This window comes from Periplaneta americana, chromosome 13 (assembly GCF_040183065.1).
Source record: "Periplaneta americana isolate PAMFEO1 chromosome 13, P.americana_PAMFEO1_priV1, whole genome shotgun sequence".
NCBI lineage: Eukaryota > Metazoa > Arthropoda > Insecta > Blattodea > Blattidae > Periplaneta > Periplaneta americana.
Genome location: NC_091129.1, coordinates 144,298,547 through 144,324,378, shown reverse-complemented (window position 1 = coordinate 144,324,378; position 25,832 = coordinate 144,298,547). Strand labels below are relative to the sequence as shown.

At 35.7% G+C, this 25,832-nt stretch overlaps 1 non-coding gene across 1 annotated transcript; it reads left to right on the top strand.

The window, feature by feature from the left end:
- The first annotated feature begins 9,609 nt into the window (after nucleotides 1-9,609).
- TRNAY-AUA (transfer RNA tyrosine (anticodon AUA)) lies at nucleotides 9,610-9,681 on the top strand. The gene has a single exon. It is a non-coding gene; the product is annotated as a tRNA-Tyr (tRNA).
- Nucleotides 9,682-25,832: the final 16,151 nt, after the last annotated feature.

The window sequence follows — 25,832 nt, the reverse complement described above, 5'->3', positions numbered from 1 at the left end:
ACAAAATGTTATGCAATGCATTCCACACACATATCAAAGAGTGTTTTAAAGATTTTTTTTTATTTGAAAATTTAATTTACCGGAAACAACAATAAAAGTGGGCGAGTGATTTAAAAATCCATAGCGCAGGAAGTTTAAAAATGACGTCTGAACATCCGATAAGGACACAATTACCCACAAAATGTTATGCAATGCATTCCACACATATCAAAGAGTGTTTTAAAGAATTTTTTTTATTTGAAAATTTAATTTACCGGAAACAACAATAAAAGTGGGCGAGTGATTTAAAAATCCATAACGCAGGAAGTTTAAAAATGGCGACTCAACATCCGATAAGGGCACAAATACCCACAAAATGTTATGCAATGCATTCCACACATATCAAAGAGTGTTTTAAAGAATTTTTTTTTATTTGAAAATTTAATTTACCGGAAACAACAATAAAAGTGGGCGAGTGATTTAAAAATCCATAACGCAGGAAGTTTAAAAATGGCGACTCAACATCCGATAAGGACACAATTACCCACAAAATGTTATGCAATGTATTCCACACATATCAAAGAGTGTTTTGAAGAAATTTTTTTTTATTTGAAAATTTAATTTACCGGAAACAACAATAACAGTGGGCGAGTGATTTAAAAATCCATAACGCAGGAAGTTTAAAAATGGCGACTCAACATCCGATAAGGGCACAAATACCCACAAAATGTTATGCAATGTATTCCACACATATCAAAGAGTGTTTTAAAGAAAATTTTTTTTATTTGAAAATTTAATTTACCGGAAACAACAATAACAGTGGGCGAGTGATTTAAAAATCCATAACGCAGGAAGTTTAAAAATGGCGACTCAACATCCGATAAGGACACAATTACCCACAAAATGTTATGCAATGTATTCCACACATATCAAAGAGTGTTTTGAAGAAAATTTTTTTTATTTGAAAATTTAATTTACCGGAAACAACAATAACAGTGGGCGAGTGATTTAAAAATCCATAACGCAGGAAGTTTAAAAATGGCGACTCAACATCCGATAAGGGCACAAATACCCACAAAATGTTATGCAATGTATTCCACACATATCAAAGAGTGTTTTAAAGAAAATTTTTTTTATTTGAAAATTTAATTTACCGGAAACAACAATAACAGTGGGCGAGTGATTTAAAAATCCATAACGCAGGAAGTTTAAAAATGGCGACTCAACATCCGATAAGGGCACAAATACCCACAAAATGTTATGCTATGCATTCCACACATATCACGGCGTATTTTAAAGATTTTGTTTTTAATTTACACATTTTTCACCAAAAGATACCATCCTCTCCCCTTAATTCGTCGTTTAATAAATGTTATGTTTCTGTCTAAAAATTACTGAATCATTCTAATGACTGCAGCGCTTCGTAATGGAATGTGATATATTGATTATAGCACGGCTTTGTAGTTGATCACACAGTAACTACTGAGCTAACTGAATAATAATATTCAACTTAAATATCTCCCTGTGTCTTGCAAGAGAAGATTTTAATATTTGTTTAGTACATAAAGCGATATGTCAAGTCTGTTCTTACCTTTCTGAATCTTGTAATTCCGCATGAATGAACACTTTTAATTTTCATGTTTTAAGTGTTTATTTTCACGAGGTGGCAGCTTGACTTATTGTCAGTTACTGGACGCGTACCATATCACATTAATCAACTCATAATTCGTGGGAATTTTCTTTCCTATTTGTGCTGTTCATATGACATTTTCATTGAACTCCGGTTCAGAGCGTGCCTACTGAAGAACTTGAAAGTTATAGGCTTTCTCTTTAATCGGATGAAAGCATTTTAAGACTGATTTCATTTAGGGTGACCATAATTTATTAGGGAAAAAGTAGGACACCATGTTTTCTAAAATCCAGTATTTATTTGATTTAAATTGAATTATAAGACGAATACATATACCAAAATAAAACGTAAATAACACTAAAACAAAGAACAAAAGTTAATAATTTCAAATTATACTTGTTAAGAATAGTATTATAAAAATAATAAGAAATTAAATGCACTTTAATAGTGCATTATGCAACGAGCCTATAATGATAGCAATTAAGAAAGCGAGTATGGATGTTTATGAATTTTCATACGAGCTTCTTAATTACCATTATAGGCGAGTTTCATACGACTTTTTATGCTCGACCATATTTCTAACTTGAAATTACTTATGAAAAAAAAATAAAAAATTATTTGATTAACAATATTTTCACCGTTACAATTACACGTATATAAAAACTAAATATAAACATGTACATAGAGATAAAAAATTTTACAGGAGAAAAAGTTCGTCCATAGGACTGGACTCTGGAAGAGTACCCAAAACGCTCATAGCATTTCCGCGTTGAATAGCAATACTTAAGCGTTGACGCAAATAAGTAGTGCAACGGCGATCACCAGTAATGGAGATCAAAATTTGGCCGATTTGAGATATCAAAACTTTAGCGTCATGACTCCAAGGACCGAACGTCTCCACAGCAAATGGGACAAAGATATAATTGTCTAAAAGATGAGCATATTTATTGACTTTCTTCTTGACGGCTAATTCAGCAGCAGATGCTGCGCGTCTGGAGGTATTCGGTAAGTGAGATGGAGCTATAGTGTCAACGCAAGTGGAGTCCCAAATTAAAGATTAGACCATAGAGAATTCTCTTGTTCCCAGTCTCAATCGTTGGGGTGTCATCGTGAGCCTAAATTTATCTATCGGTCGTACCAAAGAATCAATATATACGTATGTAATTCAATTTATATTGGAATATTTTTTACCCCTTGACAGCTTACGCCCGCTTATATCATACCCGGCCTTTTTTTAAATATTACTTGAGATATTATATCTAACAAATTCAGAACATATTAAATATATTACTTTTTATTTTATATACAGAATGCAGATAGAGTATAATTTTGCAAGAAGTCATTGTTCAGCATAAATAATAATATTCTGAAAGACATCCTATGTTATAGAAAATGAAGTGACCGTTCTTTCCACAACGCTTGACATACTACACTGGCAACCTGATTACACAGATAAAATTTCACAATAACACATTATTGGACATGGGCAATAATATTTTGAAAGGTATATATTTTAGAATTAAGTAGTATATCGAAATGATAGCCGCCCAAATCTTGGATTTAAAATATCGGCATCCCTATCAATTCAAATGAACAAAAATAGAGAAAATGTAAATTAATATCTTATTTTCAGTGGGCTTACATATATTCACATACTACATTAGGAACATGACAAAAGTATCATTGATATGCATACAGTTCGTTTTCCTGTCTTTTGTATAAATGTGTATATATGTTTAGGTGTGCTCACTTGAAAGCAAGTTACGCAATTATTGACAATATGAAAAACACGAAGATTTAGGTGAATGTCTGCAAGTTTTAGCGACTATCCTTGAGCTTTATTTTACTACGGTCATTACGAATGCTAGTTGCACTGAAATGGCAGTTGCTTAAAATCGAATGGCATGTTACTGGCTATCATAAGAATATGTGGGATAATAACATCTTTTCCTTTCGTTTTGCCAGTTAATACTGCCACTTCTATTACGTTTGTCATGAGTTTTTTCACACCAATTCCTATTCCATTGCATAATTCTTGTGGATCAGTATTTCGCAATAGTACTATTGGTGATTCAATATTAAGTATTAAATTATCTGTTGGCAATTCTTGTGATTTCAAAGAATTTAAGAATTCAGTTTGATAAAACACAGTCTGCTCACTATCTACAACTGTCTCGAGAAATACATATTACGGTTATGGGCTGCATAAGGATACTTACTGCATGAATTGTCTACATTTTGGCCTTCATGATGTATCTACAATGTTATTTTATATCGTTTTGCTTTTTCCATGGCCTCATGAAAGTCGATGTTGAATACAACAGACAATAATAAAGAACAATTGACTATAGAAGATTGCATTTTAGTATTATACATGAATGTTTGATCGTATTTATTTTTATTGTTTACTGTTTAAATTAATTTAACGTCCATTTTAACAATTTTAATATAGCCTATGTTCTTCACCTGGTTATGAAGGTTAAGTGTGCAAACTTTGGTACATATTGGTCAAAGCGTGTAGATTTGTATAGGGCACATACATACATACATACCCACATTCACTTTTATATATTAGATTAACGCTAATTATTATAGTAACAGAACATAACCTTCTGCGACAGTATTGGATTTACAGCCTCCGTGACTTTTCGCTAATTCTCTTTCGATTACATATCCGAGAATAATCGATACTTGCGGTTTTATAACGGTACAAAGCTGACTTGTCATTGGCTGAACATATGTAAGCTGAGTTATCATTGGCCGAAGACCTGTACTTCAATGTGTAGGTGTACTTTAATGACATGCATTAAAGGACTGCTACCAGGTGTATAATTAGTACATTTCGGCATAGTCGAGCATAAAATTCATTAATATTTAGCCTACCTCAAATCAGAAATTAGGATTCCAAAGGGATTTATTTATTTACTTTACTCCAGTCACACATAACAGAAGCTGCTATTGCATTCAGCAAATCAGGTTTTGCAAGCAAACATGAATGAAAATCATTGCAATTATATTAAGAAAAATAGTTATTTGCCGTAGCCTTAAATCAAGGAAATTTATTTTCAAGCTCTTCTGTAAATTTACATAGTCTCTTTGGAATTGTTATAGGTAAGGAGTAAAACACAGTTCTAACATTCACTGTGGACGATCATCCAACCAGAATGGAGGTATGGTATGGTTAGCACGATGAGCCCCCCAAAAGGTCCCATACACTGGTCGAAATTTCATAAGAAAATTCTTTCTCCACGAGAGCTCGAACCAGCACACAAATTCTGGACATGATAAGCAATGTTCTTTTTTGCACGATCGTGTTTTTTGCTGTATTTACTGGTATTGTTGTTAGCCCTTGAAAGTTAGAATTCCCACACAGAAACTTTTGCTAGGGAAACCATTCTTCATAACATAAAACTATAGGCTACTGAAATAGACCCATTACAGTGCACATATTGTTACTTAGTTACCATTACAATATACAGAGCGTTCGCCTACGGGTGAGGCCAGGAAAGCGGCATGTACGCCGCTTTGTGCGCGCAGTTGTTGAGACACGCTCGACAATCAAGGACATCAAGGTCGACAAGTTATCAGTTGTGAGCCAGATGTTGCAGTATTTAACATGTACAGTGCAGTTTCTTGACACAGATGCATAAATATTCAGCGTGTGTTTAAAATTGGTTAATAATGCAAAACGCAAAATTCACGCTTGAACAAAGAGTTTTTATGCATGATGCATATGTGAAAACAGAGTCATGTAGAGAGGTGCGTAGGCAATTTTAAGTGAAATATTCGGGTGCTCCAATTCAGGGTAGAGAAACTGTTAGACGTCTTGTTAACAAATGAAGGACAACAGGGTCGATAAATGCTACAATTCCTAAGCGAAAACTAAGAGTATTGACGGGAGAAAAAATTGATGAAATCAGTGCATAATTTACACGCTCTCCTAATAAATCTCTAACACGTGTTTCACAGGAAGTTAGTGTTTCAAAAAACATCAGTCTTTACTGCTGCTAAACTTTTAAAATTAAAACCCTACAGAGTATAGTATAGAAAGCGGAAGCTTCCGGATAGACGATTCCTGCAAGCGACACCGCAGGCAGGCCGCTTTCCTGGCCCCACCCGTAGGCGAACGCTCTGTAGTTTTGCGAAGGCTTTGGAATAATATTGCTCTACATTTTCAATGCAAAATATATTGCATTTACAGTTTTAAAAATATGATCATGGAAAAAATGTTGTACAATACACGTTTGTATAAAGTATTCCCCAACCTTGTATCTTAATATACTATTACGTGCCATAAATATATTATAGAGTTTCTCATTTTTACTTCCCCTTGGAAAAAAGTCTCGCTAACGATTTTATCGCTCAGCGATCACGATTCATACCGGAACTTGATGCAGTGAAATAAGTTTAATGAAATCCTATTTCTTTTTATTAATTCTGTTGCATGTTGCTGAACCAAAATGAAAATGATAGGATAGTTGCTGGTTAGTAACTAAAGTTGTTTCATGCTGGCATTGAATTGAGCGCTGCGAATTTAAAATAAATGGCCTTTGCTTTTATTGACCTTCCAATCCACACTTCAGCATGCAATATTTTAATGTCTGTGTGCACGTTATTATAAAGAGACCATTTAAATTGCGATCAGATATACAGCTTGAATAAATTCTCTCGATCTGTTGATCTGTATGAATATGTACTAAAATAAATATGTATTAGAGAATCAAGATTGCGACACAGTGCATTGAATGTAGTGAATATTTCGTTTTAAATGTAATACAGTATGTACCTAAAGACTCGTTACGTCTTACGTATGACGATACGTTTCCTGAATCCTAATGATACTCTTAATAACACAGATAAACAAGTGGTAGATATCTGAAGTGATGTTTACTGTTTGTAATGTAGTTTTTCATGCTGATTTCAAATCTGAAAACCGTTTTGCTCTATCACCTCAGGTTTTGAAATTATCGACGAAAATTTATTTTTAAATGGAACACTGTTGAATTTTTTTGTCATTTTTCGTTATTTTTAATGTAATGCAGAAAAATGTCGTCGTTTGTGTTATGTTGCATTAATATACTTTCATTTGTTTTTTTTACCTATTTTCAATGACAATGACAGTGGACGGTGGATATTACGGCATCCAGATGTTGTAGAAATTCACCAGAAGTGTTTTGCTACGTATGCGGCTATGTAATAGACAAATCCCATTGGAAGACTTTTACGCCGTTTGCGAAGAAATCATATGAACTATACTTTGATTCGAAGGTGGATAATAGTAAGTCGTAGGCACCACAGTTCATCTGTTCGACCTGTGCATGCAACTTCTGCGGTTGGTTAAGTAAAGAAAAGAAGAACAGCCATCTGGTATTTGGAGTTCCTATGATATGGCGTGAATGAAGCAACCACATCACAGACTGTTATTTCTGTTTGGCAAACGTCACTTCTCCAAAACTCGTGCATCTGTATAGTAACCTGATGTTTCTTCAGTTTCTAAACCAATACCATATCATCCCGTCACTTGTCCAATACCAAGAGCATCTGCAGAATACACAGTTACTGAAGAAATGCAAGAAGAATGTCCTCTTTCATCTCCTGCCAACGACTCAAACTCTGATTACTACCAACCTGAAGAAGATATTCATTTGATGAATGATGTTAACTCATACGGGATCATGCGATCTCATACGGGACCTGGCACTAACGAAAAGTCAAGTTGAACTGCTCGGTACATCTTAAAAATTTTAATTTCCTTGCACAACGAATTCACAGTTTCGGCACAGACACAAAGAACTTGTGAAGTTCTTTGCAATGAGTGACACTATTTGCTACTCCACGGATGTTCAAGGTCTTATGTCAAGTCTCGGGGTGGAAAACAGAATTGAAGCATGGCGACTATTCATAGACTCATATAAGACAAGTTTGAAGGCAATATTATTACAAACGGAAACAGAAATGCTTCAGTACCGGTTGCATATTCTAGGCACCTGAAAGGGACGTACGAAACCATGTCTCTACTTCTTAAAAAAAATACGCTATCGCAAGTACAATTGGCGTATCTGTGGTGATTTAAAAGTTATTACAATTCTCATGGGAATGCAGACAGCGTACACCAAGTACTGCACTTCATCTGCGAGTGGGACAGCAGAGATAGAAAGAACCGCTTTATAAAGGAAAATTGGCCAGTCAGAGATATAATGCAGACAGGAAGTAAGTTATTATGCCTCGGCTTCACATAAAGCTGGAGCTCACGAAGACTTTCATGAAGGCACTAGACAATGACTCAGATGCTTTTGGATATCTGTGTAACAAGTTTCCAAAGTTGAGTTACGAGAAAGTGAAAGAAGGTGTGTTCATAGGTCCACAAATAAGGAAGATCATTGCTGACAGCCACTTCCAAGACTTACTGGGTGATACTCAAAGAGATGCAAGGGTGGCATTGAAGTCAGTCGTAGCCAATTTCCTTGCAAATCATAAATCGACTATGTGAATGTTGTGCAGAGGTGCATCAGTGCATACAGACAGCTAGCTTGCAACACGTCCCTCAAAATGCATCTCCTGGACTCAAATCTTGATTTCTTCCTCGAGAACTTAGGTTCAGTCAGCGACGAACATGATGAACGTTTTCATTGAGACATCTCGGTGATGGAGTCACGCTATCAGGGTCGATGGGAGTGCAGCGATGTTGGCTGACTACTGCTGGACGCATGAGCGCGACATGACAAATGCTCAGCACAAATGAAATTCTACAGCCAAGAAATTCAAACAAAAAACACACCTTAAATTAAGGAAGTATATTCTATATATGTACATATGTATTTTACACGTGTATTATACCTTCAACTATGTTACTATTATAATGATGTGCCATGTGGCACATTTGCATCATTTTCTTAGCTAAAGCCATGTTCATTATTACTCCATGTAGCAATAAATGCTCTACTGAAATTCCTGTCTGAGAGTTGTTAAACATAATGGTTGATATATATTTTGATGTACCGAAGTACATATGATATTTCCATGCAGATATTCTGCGTCATCATATGATGAAAGAGTGATGGAACGGAGAAAAATTCTCTCCGGCGCCGGGATTTGAACCCGGGTTTTCAGCTCTACGTGCTGATGCTTTATCCACTAAGCCACGCCGGATACAACCCCGACGCCGGTTAGAATCGTCTCAGATTAAGCTCCATCTCTTGGGTTCCCTCTAGTGGCCGCCCTCTCCACTACGTCATAGATGTCTATGAACGAAGGACCGAAGTCCATACATGTGTTGAGGTGCACTCGAATGAGTGACTGGTTGGCCGGAGAGAATTTTTCTCCGTTCCATCACTCTTTCATCATATGATGACGCAGAATATCTGCATGGAAATATCATATGTACTTCGGTACATCAAAATAAATATGATATGCGTAATAAATCACTTTGTGATTTAAGACGGCGCCCATACCGTCGGATCCCGGCCAACCAGTCACTCATTCGAGTGCACCTCAACACATGTATGGACTTCGGTCCTGCGTTCATAGACATCTATGACGTAGTGGAGAGGGCGGCCACTAGAGGGAACCCAAGAGATGGAGCTTAATCTGAGACGATTCTAACCGGCGTCGGGGTTGTATCCGGCGTGGCTTAGTGGATAAAGCATCAGCACCTAGAGCTGAAAAACCGGGTTCAAATCCCGGCGCCGGAGAGAATTTTTCTCCGTTCCATCACTCTTTCATCATATGATGACGCAGAATATCTGCATGGAAATATCATATGTACTTCGGTACATCAAAATATATATGATATGCGTAATAAATCACTTTGTGATTTAAGACGGCGCCCATACCGTCGGATCCCGGCCAACCAGTCACTCATTCGAGTGCACCTCAACACATGTATGGACTTCGGTCCTGCGTTCATAGACATCTATGACGTAGTGGAGAGGGCGGCCACTAGAGGGAACCCAAGAGATGGAGCTTAATCTGAGACGATTCTAACCGGCGTCGGGGTTGTATCCGGCGTGGCTTAGTGGATAAAGCATCAGCACATAGAGCTGAAAACCCGGGTTCAAATCCCGGCGCCGGAGAGAATTTTTCTCCGTTCCATCACTCTTTCATCATATAATGGTTGATGTCGTATATCTCAAGAACGGTGCGTAATAGAGTCAAATGGTTTGCATATTCGGAATCAGCATGTTCCAGTTGTCTTAGAACGCTTGTTGGATACCAAGATATCCACCGGAAGTGTTTTTTTTTTTTGTTATTCAGTGTAAGCGACAATATCTGAGCAGCATTTCTTGAGATCTAATAACTACTCCACTTAACACATCATTGTTTGCTAATTGCTGATGACAAGTTAATTTTAACAGATTTAAAAGTACAACAGAACCCCGATTATCCGTCACCCTATTAAGCGATTGTTGGATTATCCGTCTGTAATTCTCTCATTCTTTTGTTGCAGAAAAAATATTGAGTATTGCACAATACATTAGTCCGAGTGATATTACAAGCCTCTGCCCTTACACATTATGATCTACTGTTCGAGTGACCTGTTTAATTTCTCTGCAGAACGTCTTCCAGAAGTGCCAAAAGAATACAATATTGTGCTAAGTAGCGAAGAGAAGTGCATATAATTGATTGGTTTTGGAAAAGAGGAACTGTGGTTCATCTCACATCGGAATACGAAATTAGAGTTAGAATTGTGCGGTCCACACCTGTGGAGTAACGGTCAGCGCGTCTTGCTGCGAAACCAGGTGGCCCGGGTTCGATTCCCGGTCGGGGCAAGTTACTTGGTTGAGGTTTTTTCCGGGGTTTTCCCTCAACCCAATATGAGCAAATGCTGGGTAACTTTCGGTGCTGGACCCCGGACTCATTTCACCGGCATTATCACCTTCATCTCATTCAGACGCTAAATAACCTAAGCTGTTGATAAAGCGTCGTAAAATAACCTACTAAAAAACAATTGTGCGAGATTTAATAAAAAAACAAGGATAAAGTGTATAAATTACTTAAATCTATAACATGAGACCTATACTTTTCCTATCTTTCCACAGAAATCCATGATAGGAAGTTCCCTTGACCCTTGGGAACCCGTCATTCATTCATTTATTCATTCATAATTTTCTGTCACTGCAAACCCAGCATTCTCCAGTCTTTCCTATTTTCTGCCTTCCTCTTAGTCCCTGCATATGATCCACTTATATTAATGCCGTCTATTATTTGATATCTTCTTCTGCCCCGAAATCATCTCTCGTTCACCATTCCTTCCAGTGAATCCTTCAGTAGGCAGTTTCTTCTCAGCCAGTGACCCAACCAATTCCTTTTTCTCTTCCCGATCAGCTTCAGCATTCTTTTTTCTTCATCCACTGTTTCAAACAGAGCTATTTTACTTAAAACTTATGGTCCACTACCTAATGTGTTACAACACATGACTACGGAGAAATCACGAAAACTGCATTATGCAACACTTAATTTATGAAAGTTTTCTGTGGTACGGATTATCCGATTTTTTCGATTAACCGTTAACCTTCATTACCACGGATAATAGAGGTTCTACTGTACTACAAATGAGGAAATATCATACGGAAATGTCTTTAGAAGAAACGGAATGTTTAACATTTAATGGAGACTATCCTGTAAGATATATAATATATATATATATATATATATATATATATATATATATATATATATAGGTAATTTCAGCGGGTTATTTTTTAGAACATTTTAATACAAATTTTAATGCAATTTTATTTGTTTTTGCATTCTTTTCAGGATAAAAATGGTTTTATATGAAATATAATAGATTTTATTTCATTTGCAGTTACATACAAAAAGTATTTACCAAGACTTTATACTATTTATATTTTGTATAATTTTAATTAACTCTATTTTTCTACGAATGTTTATAGTTAGGCTTAATCGACCCATAATAAGCTTTACGAATTATGTAGGCCTACCGAAAAGCCCCTCTAAAGTAAAAAGGACCATAGTATTCCAACTTAATGTTTCCTGTAATATTTTCTATTATACAACAGCGAAATTTGAACTATTTGTAAGAAAAATACTTATGAAGGTTAAGAGCAACTTATAGGGTAAACATTGGTAATTTCATGGCAGTGGTTATTTCGTGATACTTTTTCTTTGCTCTTTTGTGAACTAACCAATGGTGTTACGAGATCCAAATTTTCGCCAAGGGACTGCATATGTTGTCCAGTTTCCAGAAACATACAGCTAAGCTTTGTGTGACTATTGTAGTTGCTTCAGTGAGCTTTTATGTTTGGAGAGAGCAAATTTGCGTCGACTTCTCAGGCGTACAAATTTTGTGGATGTTTGTAATTACATTACAGGCTTATTGCTAAAGGTAAGCATATGATGTTTGGTACAAAGATTTATTGTATCTTCATGAAATTTTAGGAAATGTTTTTGGAATTTTAGATACATCTGTAGTCGCCATATAGGCTTAACTTTACTGATAGAAATCTTAGCTGTTTGAGGCGAAATTTTGTTGAGCATTTAGTGTTACAATTTTTAAAATAGTATAAAATGTATTACAATAGGAATTTTAGAAATCTGAAGACAAGATGTGATAACAAAGAAGAAAACGAAGACGCAATGGGTTCAGTGTAGCTTCTGTTTGATTTGTTATCGTGCTAAGTGTCAATGATAAGTGCTAGATGACTTACTTGCAAGAATTGTAACAGAAGATGGGACATGGCTCCACCATTTTGGACCGGAGACAGAGGCAGACAATGGAGTGGCGTCATGCAAAATTCACCAAAGAAATAGAAATTCAAAAGTACACCTTCGGCAGGAAACGTTATGGCTACTGTGTTTTTCGATTCAGAAGGACTCTTGCTTGTGGACATCATGCCACACGGAACCACCATTAATTCTGACAGGTATGTTGCAACTCTCAAGAAACTTCAAGTTCGACTGAGTCGTGTTCGACAACATCGGGAGAAGCAGGATGTTCTGCTATTGCACGACAACGCACAGCCATATGTCAGTCACAAGACCACAGACCAGATCAGAAAATTCGGATAGACAGCACTGAAACAGCCGCCTTACAGTCCTGAACTGGCACCGTGCGATTACCATCTCTTTGGTAAACTGAAGGATCCCTTCGCGGAACGAGGTTAGAAGATGACTCCCTTGTGCACGCTGCTAAAGAGTGGCTCAGACGAGTTGGTTCAGACTTTTACCGTGCTGGTCTACAGGTCCTCGTTCCTAGGTTACGTAAGGCAGTTGAAAGGGACAGGGATTATGTGGAAAAGTGACAGTTTGTTCCTTAAGGATGCATCTACATACTGTGAAAATAGCAAAGCTGTAGGATAAAAATATAATTTTTAAACAAACGTTATGCATTACTTTTGGAGTTACCCTAGTAATATAGGCTATAGTAAAGTCCGTAATAAAAGTGTTCACCATTTCAGGGCAAAGAAGATCCCTTTTCAATTTCAATTTTTACTTTGATTTCATTCTTATTATGTGTTGATATGTATTTCTATGTTTTCTTGCTATGAATATTAGACGGAATTACTATGTTTGAAGTCTTGTAACAATAAATGAGAATTTCATTTGACTTTAATGAATTTTTCCACAATTCTTCTACCTCTCACGAAATTATCAATGCAAAGCACGAAATTACCAAGGTTATCACGAAATAACCAACCTTTCACCTTAAGTTGTAAAATTGGTTTTTGGCACATATTCAAGAACGTATCCAATCTTTTATGTCTCCAGATTTGTACAGCAAGTTATCGTCTTTTAGATGAAAAAATCGGAATAAGGATATATTTACACATTTGCATTTTAAATTAATTTTCATGAAATTATCACGAAATTACCAATGTTTACCCTATAAGATTACTGAAAATTACTGACCTTAATCTGCCAGATCATAAATTTAAGAAATACCACCATAACTGGAATAATGAATAAATACGGATTACTTTTCCGATTTATCTTTACTGCTGACCGAGAGTAAAATACTGCCAAAGCCCTTGACACATTTAATAAAGGAGACGTTAATCGGTTCACCGAAATGGACTTCTTGTTGGTCCATTATGATGGTGATGATAATTTCAACGTAATATTATTACTATTATTTTTAATCTGGAAAAACTTTAGTAACTATAAGAAGAGTATTGTTCAATATTCCAATTAAAACATAAAAATTAAAGGTCAGAAAAAATATTTTTGCGGCTCGTTAGTTCGTGGAGTATTGGAAATTTTTGACACCCGACGCTGAAATCTACACCCACAATTATTTCCGATATAATATGATCCGATATTCTGCCTTCAATTACATTCCAATATCGAAATAACCGGCACCATATGATTGTGAAATAGCCGACTGTAGGGGAAACCTGTGTAAAACGGCCACCTTAATTTTAAGTGTTACTTTACACAACTTTCGGTGTGCTCAAGAGTCTAAATTTAAAGGTGTGAGTTGTATATCATCCAAGGACAGTGATATGGCATTTTTTAAATTTTGAAAAAATGTATATATTGTCGAAATTAAAATTTTTCGGAAGTGTAATATAATGGCCGTTTTACACTGGCATCTGTGTAAAACGGCCCAGTGTATATTATGCTAGAAAAAAATATGATAGAAAACATATTCAGTTGAAAAATACATATAGTTACACGATATTATTTATTATCGTGAAAGTGGAACATGTTAATCTAATTAACTAAGATCATATAATTGAAAAGAAAGCATTAATATGGTATCAATTATAACATGAATTAGGACATTTAAATTTAATAGTCTAGCGATACAAACCGCAGGTGAAATCATCATCTGCTACAGGATCAAGTCCAGGAAACTTCATGAGCCCATTTCATGCACGACATACAGCGACCCATCCTTCACCACTAGCTGAAATGGAGTGGATATTTTCTTGACAAAATATGCATTCAGCATCATCGTCATCGTCTAAATTCTCTTCACTACTTGTAATTTCAATGTTCTTAGTATTCTTCTTTTCCAAAATTATTTTATGATACACGTTTCTTTTTCTAACTATTTTCTTGAACCTGGCTGCTTCAGCTTTCTCTTTTAGTTTTTCAGCACATGGCATCTATATTCCTTTCTTCGACTCGCCGTCTCAGATTGGTTCTAGACAAATCATACATTTTGCTTGCCTTTGTAGTTCTCATTTTATTTTCCTGAACAGCTTTAATGGCTTCCCTCACATTTTCCCTGCTCCAAGAATTTCTATCAGTGTTCCTAAATACGTCTACTTATAGCCTAGTTGATACTGGAAAAGAAACCGAATTACTTGTAGAAGTTCTAGTGTTTCAATGTATTACGTCAGAGATATCAGAGTAAAACCATCAAGCGCGGTGTAAAACGGCCAAGCACTGTGTAAAACGGCCAAGCACTGTGTAAAACCATCAAGCACGGTGTAAAACGGCCAAGCACTGTGTAAAACCATCAAGCACGGTGTAAAACGGCCAAGCACGGTGTAAAACGGCCAAGCACTGTGTAAAACGGCCAAGCACTGTGTAAAACCATCAAGCACGGTGTAAAACGGCCAAGCACTGTGTAAAACAGCCAAGCACTGTGTAAAACCATCAAGCACGGTGTAAAACGGCCAAGCACGGTGTAAAACGGCCAAGCACTGTGTAAAACCATCAAGCATTGTGTAAAACGGCCAAGCACGGTGTAAAACGGCCAAGCACTGTGTAAAACCATCAAGCACGGTGTAAAACCGCCAAGCACTGTGTAAAACGGCCACGCACGGTGTAAAACGGCCAAGCACTGTGTAAAACGGCCAAGCACTGTGTAAAACCATCAAGCACGGTGTAAAACGGCCAAGCACGGTGTAAAACGGCCAAGCACGGTGTAAAACGGCCAAGCACGGTGTAAAACGGCCAAGCACGGTGTAAAACGGCCAAGCACGGTGTAAAACGGCCAAGCACGGTGTAAAACCATCAATCACGGTGTAAAACGGCCACGCACGGTGTAAAACGGCCAAGCACTGTGTAAAACGGCCAAGCACGGTGTAAAACGGCCAAGCACTGTGTAAAACGGCCAAGCACGGTGTAAAACGGCCAAGCACGGTGTAAAACGGCCAAGCACGGTGTAAAACGGCCAAGCACTGTGTAAAACGGCCAAGCACGGTGTAAAACGGCCAAGCACGGTGTAAAACGGCCAAGCACGGTGTAAAACGGCCAAGCACTGTGTAAAACGGCCAAGCACTGTGTAAAACGGCCACCGTGCATGGCCGTTTTACACCGAACACATGCATCTAAACAAACAAGCTTATAGCATAACACCGCCATCTTGAAGTAGTTTCGAACACATGCATGTTGAACTTTATAACCTCTATTATATCAAGCAGTAGATAAACATTTCACGTTATGTATATTATGTATGAAATTATATCAAATAATAAGTAGTTACTTTAGATCAGAACCTCCAAAAACAGTTATCATATCGAAATAATCATAAATTGTGAAGACAGCCATCCACGAATTTACTGACCACTTTCAGAAGCAGTTCTGACGTAATGCACTGCATAATCGGTAATATGGCAATGCTGCTAAAGGTATGCTTACACATGGCCGTTTTACCCAGGTAGGCCGCTTTAGACTGGTCTCCCCTACTTTCTCAATATAAATTGTTCACGGCAACTAATAGGCCTATAATTATTAATATTTTATGTAAACATGTGTCAAATAAATTTGGGTGCAACTACCAACTGACAATGTGACAGATACATTTATCTTTGCCAATTCACAAATCTGTAGTCATTTTAACACGGTTACGACAAAATCATTACAGCAGTTAAAGGAAGAGAAAAGAGGAAAATTTTTCTACTAGTAGTAAATATTATGGTATTTCGCTTTGGATTCAGTCTGTGCAATCTGACTTCAAAGGAAAATGCGTTGTCTTGTCTTCTAAATAGTGTGTACCATCTCGGCGATTCTTAAAGCTCTTACCGAAGTCAGGTAACATATTACTGATTAGTTCAAATAATGCAATCTTAATTATTATGGAAAGATACAATGACCTCAGCGTTTTGTGATTTCTCATACACCTAGATCATCTGAAAAGTATTTTCACAGTCAAGTATATACAGTCACGAAGCTCAATACGTAGGGAATATGCATCCATAGATAGTTGCTAACCACTAGGATCGCCACTATCGCCTCATCACAGACAATGCGAAATAGTACCGTCACAGTCTATTGTTCCTAGTACCCTCAACAACTCAAGCTTCGTGACTGTGAATACTAGACTGTGGTATTTTCCTATAAATACTCTACTCAATTGTCTTTGAGTTGCTAGGTGACGAAAGATTTGTTTATATCTGTCGTTGGTATTGTTTTGAAACACATTTCTAGAAACATTTGTTTTATATCTGCCTTCAGTTTCTAATTGGAGATGTGCGACTACAGAATCGCAGTTCAAGTGTTCTGCGTTTCTTTTGAAAGAAAAGGCATGAGTACAAAAATAAGCAGATGCAGAAATATTTCAAATGGGAGGTAAAGTGGTGGTCAGTAGTAGGACGATATCAAATTGGTTTAAGGGATTAAATAATAGTGATTTAAGCCTTGAAGACCACGATTTCTAAAGAATGAAGCTTTATACATCAAATTGGAAAAGCAATCAGTAGCAGTGAATTGTCAGTAATTTTTGTTGGATCAAAGGCCAAAATCTGTTTGTAAGATTCTTTCAACTCCTTCATATATTTCTGCCCTAGGGAAGGTCTTTGAATGTAAACCGATCTTTCCTATTTTATTCCTTCCTCTTAGTCGTCACATATGATCCATATATCTTAATGTCGTCTATCATCTGATATCTTCTTCTGCACCGAACTCTTCTTCCGTTCACCATTCCTTCAAGTGCATCCTTCAGTAGGCAGTTTCTTCTCAGCCAGTGACCCAACCAATTACTTTTCCTCTTCTTTACATGTAAAGAGCAACTTAAAATATGGATCACAACTGTCAACTAACGTTACATTTGAGTGCGTGCCCAGTAGGTGGTTAATAATAGAAAAATTCAGTCTTATCCATTTGGGTATGGATAAAATTAATTTATTATTATAAAGTTATTATGATATTAGGAAAAATTTCTTGCTGGTTATATTATGATTAAAAGATAGGAGTTTCCATGTATGACAATCAACAATACATAATCTGAAAGGACAAATGAAAATCGCAGATTATTAAAATGGCTACTTCAAATCAACAGCGGGCACAATGTGTTCTTTCTTCTTCTTCTTCTTCTTCTCCCTTCAAGGTTTAGGTGATATCACCTGTTCCGGTCTCTATCGTCCAGCCACCTCTTGCGAGGTCTACCCAGATCCCTTTTCCCGATCGGGCGATAATTCATTATCTTCTTTGGTAGCCTATTCTCTGCCATTCTGTCAACATGATCTTTCCATTTTGTTTTATTTTCTTCTACCATGTCGTGTACTGAGAAAATATTGAGATCTGATCTTATTGTTTCATTTTTTATTTTATCGGCTTTAGTGCATCTTCTTACGTATCTCATAAATTTCATCTCTGCTGATTGTATACGTGATTCTTCTTTTTTTGTTATTGTCCATGATTCAGAGCCATATATAAGAGTAGGTACAGCCATAACTTTATAAAATTTCATTTGAGTTTCTTTTCTCGCTTTTCTTCCTAAAGTTCTTCCAATTGTTCCACATATCATCTGAAATCTATTAACTTTCTTCTCAATATCTTTCTCATAATTAAAACTAATATCACATCCTAGATAATTGAAGTGGGATACTTGTTCTAAAATGTTTCCATTTACTATTATTTTAGATCTAACAGGATTTTTCCCTTTAAAAGCCATTATCTTTGTTTTGTTTGCAGATATAGTTAGATTGTAAAATATTGCGTTTTGGCTTAATCTATACACTGCTCTTTGTAGGTTATCTTCTGTTTCCTGGATAATTATTTGATCATCAGCGTATAGTAAAGTATTTAAAGGTGTGTTAGATTCTATTTTAATCGCAGTCTGTATTTCATCTTTCCACTTCAAAACTAGATCGTCAATATATAAATTAAACAGAGTGGGTGATAAACTGCACCCTTGTCGAACACCTAAATTTGTTAAAATTGCTTCTGACACTTTAAAACCTGAGCTAATAACTATTTTGGTATTTACATATAAACTCTTAACGGCACTAATAAGGTGCTTAGGAAAGCCTCTTATTTCCAGTATTTTCCATAAAAGGGGTCTTTTCACTTTATCGAAAGCTTTTTCATAGTCAATGAATGCTAAGTGGGTTTCCAAACCAAACTCTCGACGTTTTTCAATAATCTGCCTCATTATAAATATATTATCACTAGATGAGCGTCCTTTTCTAAACCCTGATTGTTCCTCTGATATTACTACATCAGCAATAGCTTGTAATCTTTGATTAAGAATTTTTCCATAGATTTTATATCCTGCATCTAATAAGGTTATTCCTCTATAGTTTCCTGTGTCATTTCTATTACCTTTCTTGAATAGGGAAATAACTTTGGCTGTATTCCATTCCATGGGCACTGAACAATTTTTCCAACACATGTTCAGAAAATGAAGGAAACAGAATTTTAATATCATTCCACCATATTTAATTAGTTCAGCATTAATTCCGTCCAATCCAGTAGCTTTTCTATTTTTTGTTACTTTTAAAGCCGCTTCTAATTCTTTTATGTCTATTTGATCTATAGAACTACTGTCACTTTCTACATAATAATTCTCTTCACAGTTTTCATCATACCATAAGTTTCTGTAGTGTTGTATCCATTGGTGTTCTGTAATAATGTTAATACTTGCAGTATCTTTCTCTACTTTATTCAAATGTTTCATAAGCTTAAAGGCTACGTTCTGTCTTCCGTGGATGTCATGTTCAATGTTAGCAATAAATCTTTCCCAAGATTCACTATGAGATCTTTTTATCAATTTTTTTGTTTCATTTCTTTTCTGTTTATATATTTCCCAAGCTTCATCCGTTCGTGTTTGTAAGTACGATTTATAAGCATCCTGCTTTTCTTTAATACTATTAGCTATTTCTGTGTTCCATATTTTCAGACCCCTTTTCCGATTTGATGTTTTACTTTTTCCAAGTACCTCATTAGCTATTTTCAATATTGCTGATTTTAACCTACTCCATTCTTCTTCAATATTGTCTTTAGTTTCAACCATTTGCAGTTCACGTGTGAGTCTTTGTTGGTATAAGTTCCTTATACTCTCTTCCTGTAGAAGATGCACCTTAAATTTAAAATTCTGATTTTGAAGTTTCGTTGAACATTTTAGTTTCTTCCATCTTGTGTTCTTTGGTATGCTAAATTTGAGAGAGGTAAAAGAGTTCAAAGAGAATTTCGACGTGAGTATGGTGTGCGTAATGTACCTAAATACGATTCCATAATGTTGTGGTATCGAACATTTGTAGAAACAGGTTCTGTGTTAAAAAAAAAAAAAAAAACATGCAGTAGGTCGCAGGCGAAACCCAGTACGAGAATCAGCTATCTCTTGACTTCGCCCACAAACTCCCTACATCTAACCCCTTTTGACTTCTTCGTGTGGAGTTTTGTTAAAGACATTGTCTATTCACAGAGCCCAGGAACATTGATGATCTGAGATTAAAAATTACTCAAGCTTTTCAACAAATCACCCTTCTTATGTTACAGCGGACATGGGCTAAATTGCATCACCGTTATGAGTTGTGCAGGGTGCGCAATGGGGGTCATGTTGAGCTCTGAGGAATCTCCCATCTTTCAGTGTTTGTATGCACAAAGTTTCAACAAATAAAGTTCATCCATGTTGAATCTTTCGTACACTACTTTTAATACTTGAATATAAATAATTGATTAAATGGCGATCTTACTACGTGTTAATTGTGTAAGCATGTGCGGCTTTCAGCTGTTTCGGTGCTTCTTCACACCATCCTCAGAGCCTACTAGATCTCGGCGTCATCTCGAACTTCGCTGCCTGTTGTGTGGGTGCGTTCGATTGTTGAAAAGTGGTGTCAAATAGTGTGTGTGAAATATACAGACACACTAAAACACACCCTGATCAAATTCTCAACACACAGATCAGTTTCAGAACACACACACTATTTGACACCACATTTAAACGCTTTTCAACAATCGAACGCATCCACACAACGGGCAGCGAAGTTCGAGATGGCGCCGAGATCTAGTAGGCTCTGAGGATGGTGTGAAGAAGCACCGAAACAGCTGTAAGCCGCACATGCTTACACAATTAACACGTAGTAAGATCGCCATTTAATCAATTATTTAAATAAAGTTCAGTACTAAATATTTTACGGTGCTTTTATTTTATCCATACCCAAACGGATCATCCTGTAGAAATAATTTACAGCAAGTCTGTACCACGACAAATATACAATTTGGGGAATTAAATTTAACGAAATACTGGAAGATATCTGAAAGAAAATAACAACCTGCAAGTCGAAAGGAATATCAAATATTGCCAGAACACGTAAGCGATGGAGGTACTCTCTAGATAGGAGTATAAAGGTAGTTTTATAATGTAGGAATGAAGAAAAAGGTAAACTTGACAAGAGCAAATTTAATTACCGCGTGTACGTGTTGTGTGCAGAGCCGTCACTTGATGCGGAAGTGACTCCCTGCGGAATAGATTCCCTTGATGGATCTAAGTGTAATGGTGTGCGAGCTAGTGATAATGAATTGGGAATTACGTGGGGTCATATCTCCAATGTTCCGCCTCGGGGCTTGAACTCCGGAATATGAGGTAACCCCGAGACCACCTCCCCGTAATTATGTGCAGGTAATGAGATATTGATGTGGACTCTGATGAGATGACGGCATCTCCGAATAGCGTCGCAGTGCCCAGGATGAGTTGCAGTCACAGGGCCTGCATGACCTATTTATTAAATAATTTGAAATATTTGTGAGAATGAACGAAATTCTCTGACAAGATTTGTCAAAGTGTTAATAAATCCTCAAAATAATAATTAGATTTTGAGAGTTTTAAATTATCTGTAAGATACTATAAACGTTAATTTAAAACTTCAAAGTATTAAAATAATTTTAAAAAGGTAATTAATATACATTAAATATATCTAACTGCTGTTTCGAAATTGTGCTTCGTCAGAGGTCTTACTGTCTTGGAAATCACTTGACTAACAAAATTTCTTGCCTTAAAAATCGATAATGTGTTAAATTGGAAAAATCATATTAAAGAAATTACTCCCAAACTAATTTCAGAATGGTTTGCTATTAGATCTATGCAAGAGAGAGTAAATATGAATACCTTAAAAGAGTATACTTTGCATACTTCCACTCGGTAATGAGTTTTGGAATAATATTCTGGGAAAATTCTACAGATAGTAATAGTATATTGCTACTACAAAAAAGAGTAATTAGAATAATAGTAGGTGCCAAATCTAGGGAATCGTGTAGAACCATTTTCAAAAAGCTACAAATAATGCCCATGACTTCTGAGTACCTATATTTTTTCATTAAGAAACTTCCTCGTATATAATCGTCAAAACTTTGTAATTAATGTAACAGTTCATAGCATAAATAAAATAAATAAATAATCCGTGGCGCTACAGCCCATAAAGGGTCTAGACCGACCATCCGGCTGCTGGCCTCACAACCACATGCCGGAGCAGAGGTGGACGATCATCCAACCAGAATGGAGGTATCGTATGGTTAGCACGATGATCCCCCCCCCCCAGCCGTTATACGAGTAGCTGGTATTCGCAACCGGATTTCGCTACCTATCGTAACTCCCCAAGTGCATTACGATGCTGGATGGGCACTGGTCCCATACACTGGCCGAAATTTCAAGAGAAAATTTCTTCTCTCATGAGGGCTCGAACCAACGCGCATTCCGTAACGCGAGTCCTAGGCAAGATGCCTTAGACCGCGACGCCACGGCGCGGGACTCATAGCATAAATACTCGTCAAAAAATGACTTCCATACTCCATCGTCAAGACTGTCGTGCTATCAAAAAGTAGTGCGTTATATGACAAGAAAATAACCTCCCTATGGATATAAAAAATCAAACTCAAAGCATAATTCGTTAATCTTCGCTGCTACTTACCTATTAGAGTTTTACGAAATGTTTATTTGGCCATTATTCAGTCTATCATTCAATATGGTATAATTGTTTGGGGTGGAAGTACAAAAATTAATCTTAGTCCGTTAAATTTACTACAAAAACGAATAATTAAAATTTGTTTGAAGAAACGTTTCGATTATCCAACTAAATTAATTTATTCTGAATTTAATGTATTTAATATTGAACAAATTTATAAGTATACGCTGTTAAAATTTTATCATAAAAATCGTAATAAGTTTGTATTACAGACACACAATTATGACACAAGACGAAATATTAATTCAACATTAGTAGAACCTAAATGTCTCACATCTGCTGGTCTAAAGCATAGCATAAATTTTGGCCCTCGGTTGTACAATGCTTTAACTAAATTACACCCAGAACTTCTAACATGTAACCCACTAACATATAACAAGAAAATTAGAAACGTGTTAATATCTTAAATTTGATTAAATAAATTTATAGCCTATGTGTATGAATTAATCAACCTATATTATATTTGTATTCTATAATTTTGAAATATATATTAATCCTACTTTTCACGTGCGATATTATTCTTCTCTAGTGTTAATATTATAGTATATACTTAATTCCATTGCCGCTGTAATTATATTTTAGTTCCTATTTTATTTTACTTATTTATTTATATTATTATTATTATTTTTTATTTTAATATTATATCTGAACTGCGACCGAGCACGAGCGCTGCTCATTCGGTCTCAAATTTTGTTAATACTACTGTATCTTCTTTTTATATTGCTTGTATTATTTTATTTGTATTTATCTTTGTTTGTTTTTGTAATTATAATTCTTTATTCTGTATATTTGAATTTAAATAAATAAATAAATAAATAAATACTAAAAAAAAAAAAAAAAATAAGATTATTTAGGGCCAAATTAAATAAGTACCCTGCCTAATTTCTCAGGTCTTCTATTCTGTAGGTGAATTTATGACATTCAACAACGCTGTATGATTATTTCTGTCTTGTATTAAGTATGGATATTAACCCCATGTATTGTAATAGTATATTGTAAAACTCTTCTCTACATATTTTAACTAGACTTTGACTATAATTAAGACTTTGTAGTACTATGGTTACATCAGCTTCTTGTCTATGCGGATGACGTGAATATGTTAGGAGAAAATACACAAACGATTAGGGAAAACACGGAAATTTTACTTGAAGCAAGTAGAGCGATCGGTTTGGAAGTAAATCCCGAAAAGACAAAGTATATGATTATGTCTCGTGACCAGAATATTGTACGAAATGGAAATATAAAAATTGGAGATTTATCCTTCGAAGAGGTGGAAAAATTCAAATATCTTGGAGCAACAGTAACAAATATAAATGACACTCAGGAGGAAATTAAACGCAGAATAAATATGGGAAATGCGTGTTATTATTCGGTTGAGAAGCTCTTATCATCCAGTCTGCTGTCGAAAAATCTGAAAGTTAGAATTTATAAAACAGTCATATTACCGGTTCTTCTGTATGGTTGTGAAACTTGGACTCTCACTCTGAGAGAGGAACATAGGTTCAGGGTGTTTGAGAATAAGGTGCTAAGGAAAATATTTGGGGCTAAGCGGGATGAAGTTACAGGAGAATGGAGAAAGTTACACAACACAGAACTGCACGCATTGTATTCTTCACCTGACATAATTAGGAACATTAAATCCATACGTTTGAGATGGGCAGGGCATGTAGCACGTATGGGCGAATCCAGAAATGCATATAGAGTGTTAGTTGGGAGACCGGAGGGAAAAAGACCTTTAGGGAGGCCGAGACGTAGATGGGAGGATAATATTAAAATGGATTTGAGGGAGGTGGGGTATGATGATAGAGACTGGATTAATCTTGCACAGGATAGGGACCGCTGGCGGGCTTATGTGAGGGCGGCAATGAACCTTCGGGTTCCTTAAAAGCCATTTGTAAGTAAGTAAGTAAGTTATTAAGATTTTTAAAAATATTTTTTCATATTCTAGCTCTGAAGCGATGTACGATTACCATGGAATGTAAATAGATACAATCGCCGTTCGACATATTAAAGTACAATACTTTTTTCAGATATTTTAACACTTTGAAGTTTTAAATTTTGTATTATTTTGTATTAACAACTGTTGGGTTATAAAGTGAAATATAATCAAATAATGATATTCTCTCCTTTCTTCTTCTAAGGTAAAATAAATACATAAATTAGGGCACATATGAATTTCTGCAATTGGAACCATATGTTCCTTAACAATTTTACATTTTCCCCTTTTCTTACTGTTCTTTTAGCGTTTTTGAAAAAAAGAAAAGCATGTCTTGTAATATTATTTCTCGTATAAAAACTTATTGAGCAGTACTAAAGAAAATTAGCACTTACCCACTGACAGTCCAGAAACATTAAACATACTTTAATATTAACACTGATAAAAATATTAATTTGTTTGTTTTTCATTTGTAAAATGTGTAGATCTTACGACTCTTTCTAGCTATCATAAATACCCACATATTTTCTCTTTCTCTCTTATACCGAATTTTGCACATCTCTGTCCCCTCTTACTTATTTGTTCGATTTCACAACCTTTCTCGCTATCATAACTTAAATACTCTAGAAATTCCACTCCACACATCATCTCTGTTCTCCTCATCTTTCGCTGTTGCTGCTTCTTCATTGGAATTCTCTGCCGCCTGAAGTCAAGGGCTGCCGAACTTTGATTTCTTTTAAATATAAATTAGAATAATATCTTATGATGAGTTGCCAGACCTAACGCGTAGTAAATATTTAATGCAAAGTATTCCACTGTGTTTATTTTTATTTTTTGTTTAAACTTCATTCAATTGTCTCTATAGTTATTATGTAAATAGTATTTTATTCTAATTTAATGATTAACTGTATTCCAGTATTTTTGTTTTTATTTTTTATTGTGTACATTTTATTCAATTGTCGGTTTCTGGTTTAATTACAGTATGTCAATCATAGTTGCTTGTAACTTAATACTACTATCTATTCCAATGTGTTTATTTTTATTTTATTGTGTATATTTTATTGAATTATCGGTTTATGGTTTTATGTGATTCGTATTTTGATTCTAACAACTTTAATATGTAGCTATTCCACTGTGTTTATTTTTATTTTATTAGGTAAATTTTTATTTAACTGGCTCTTTTGATATC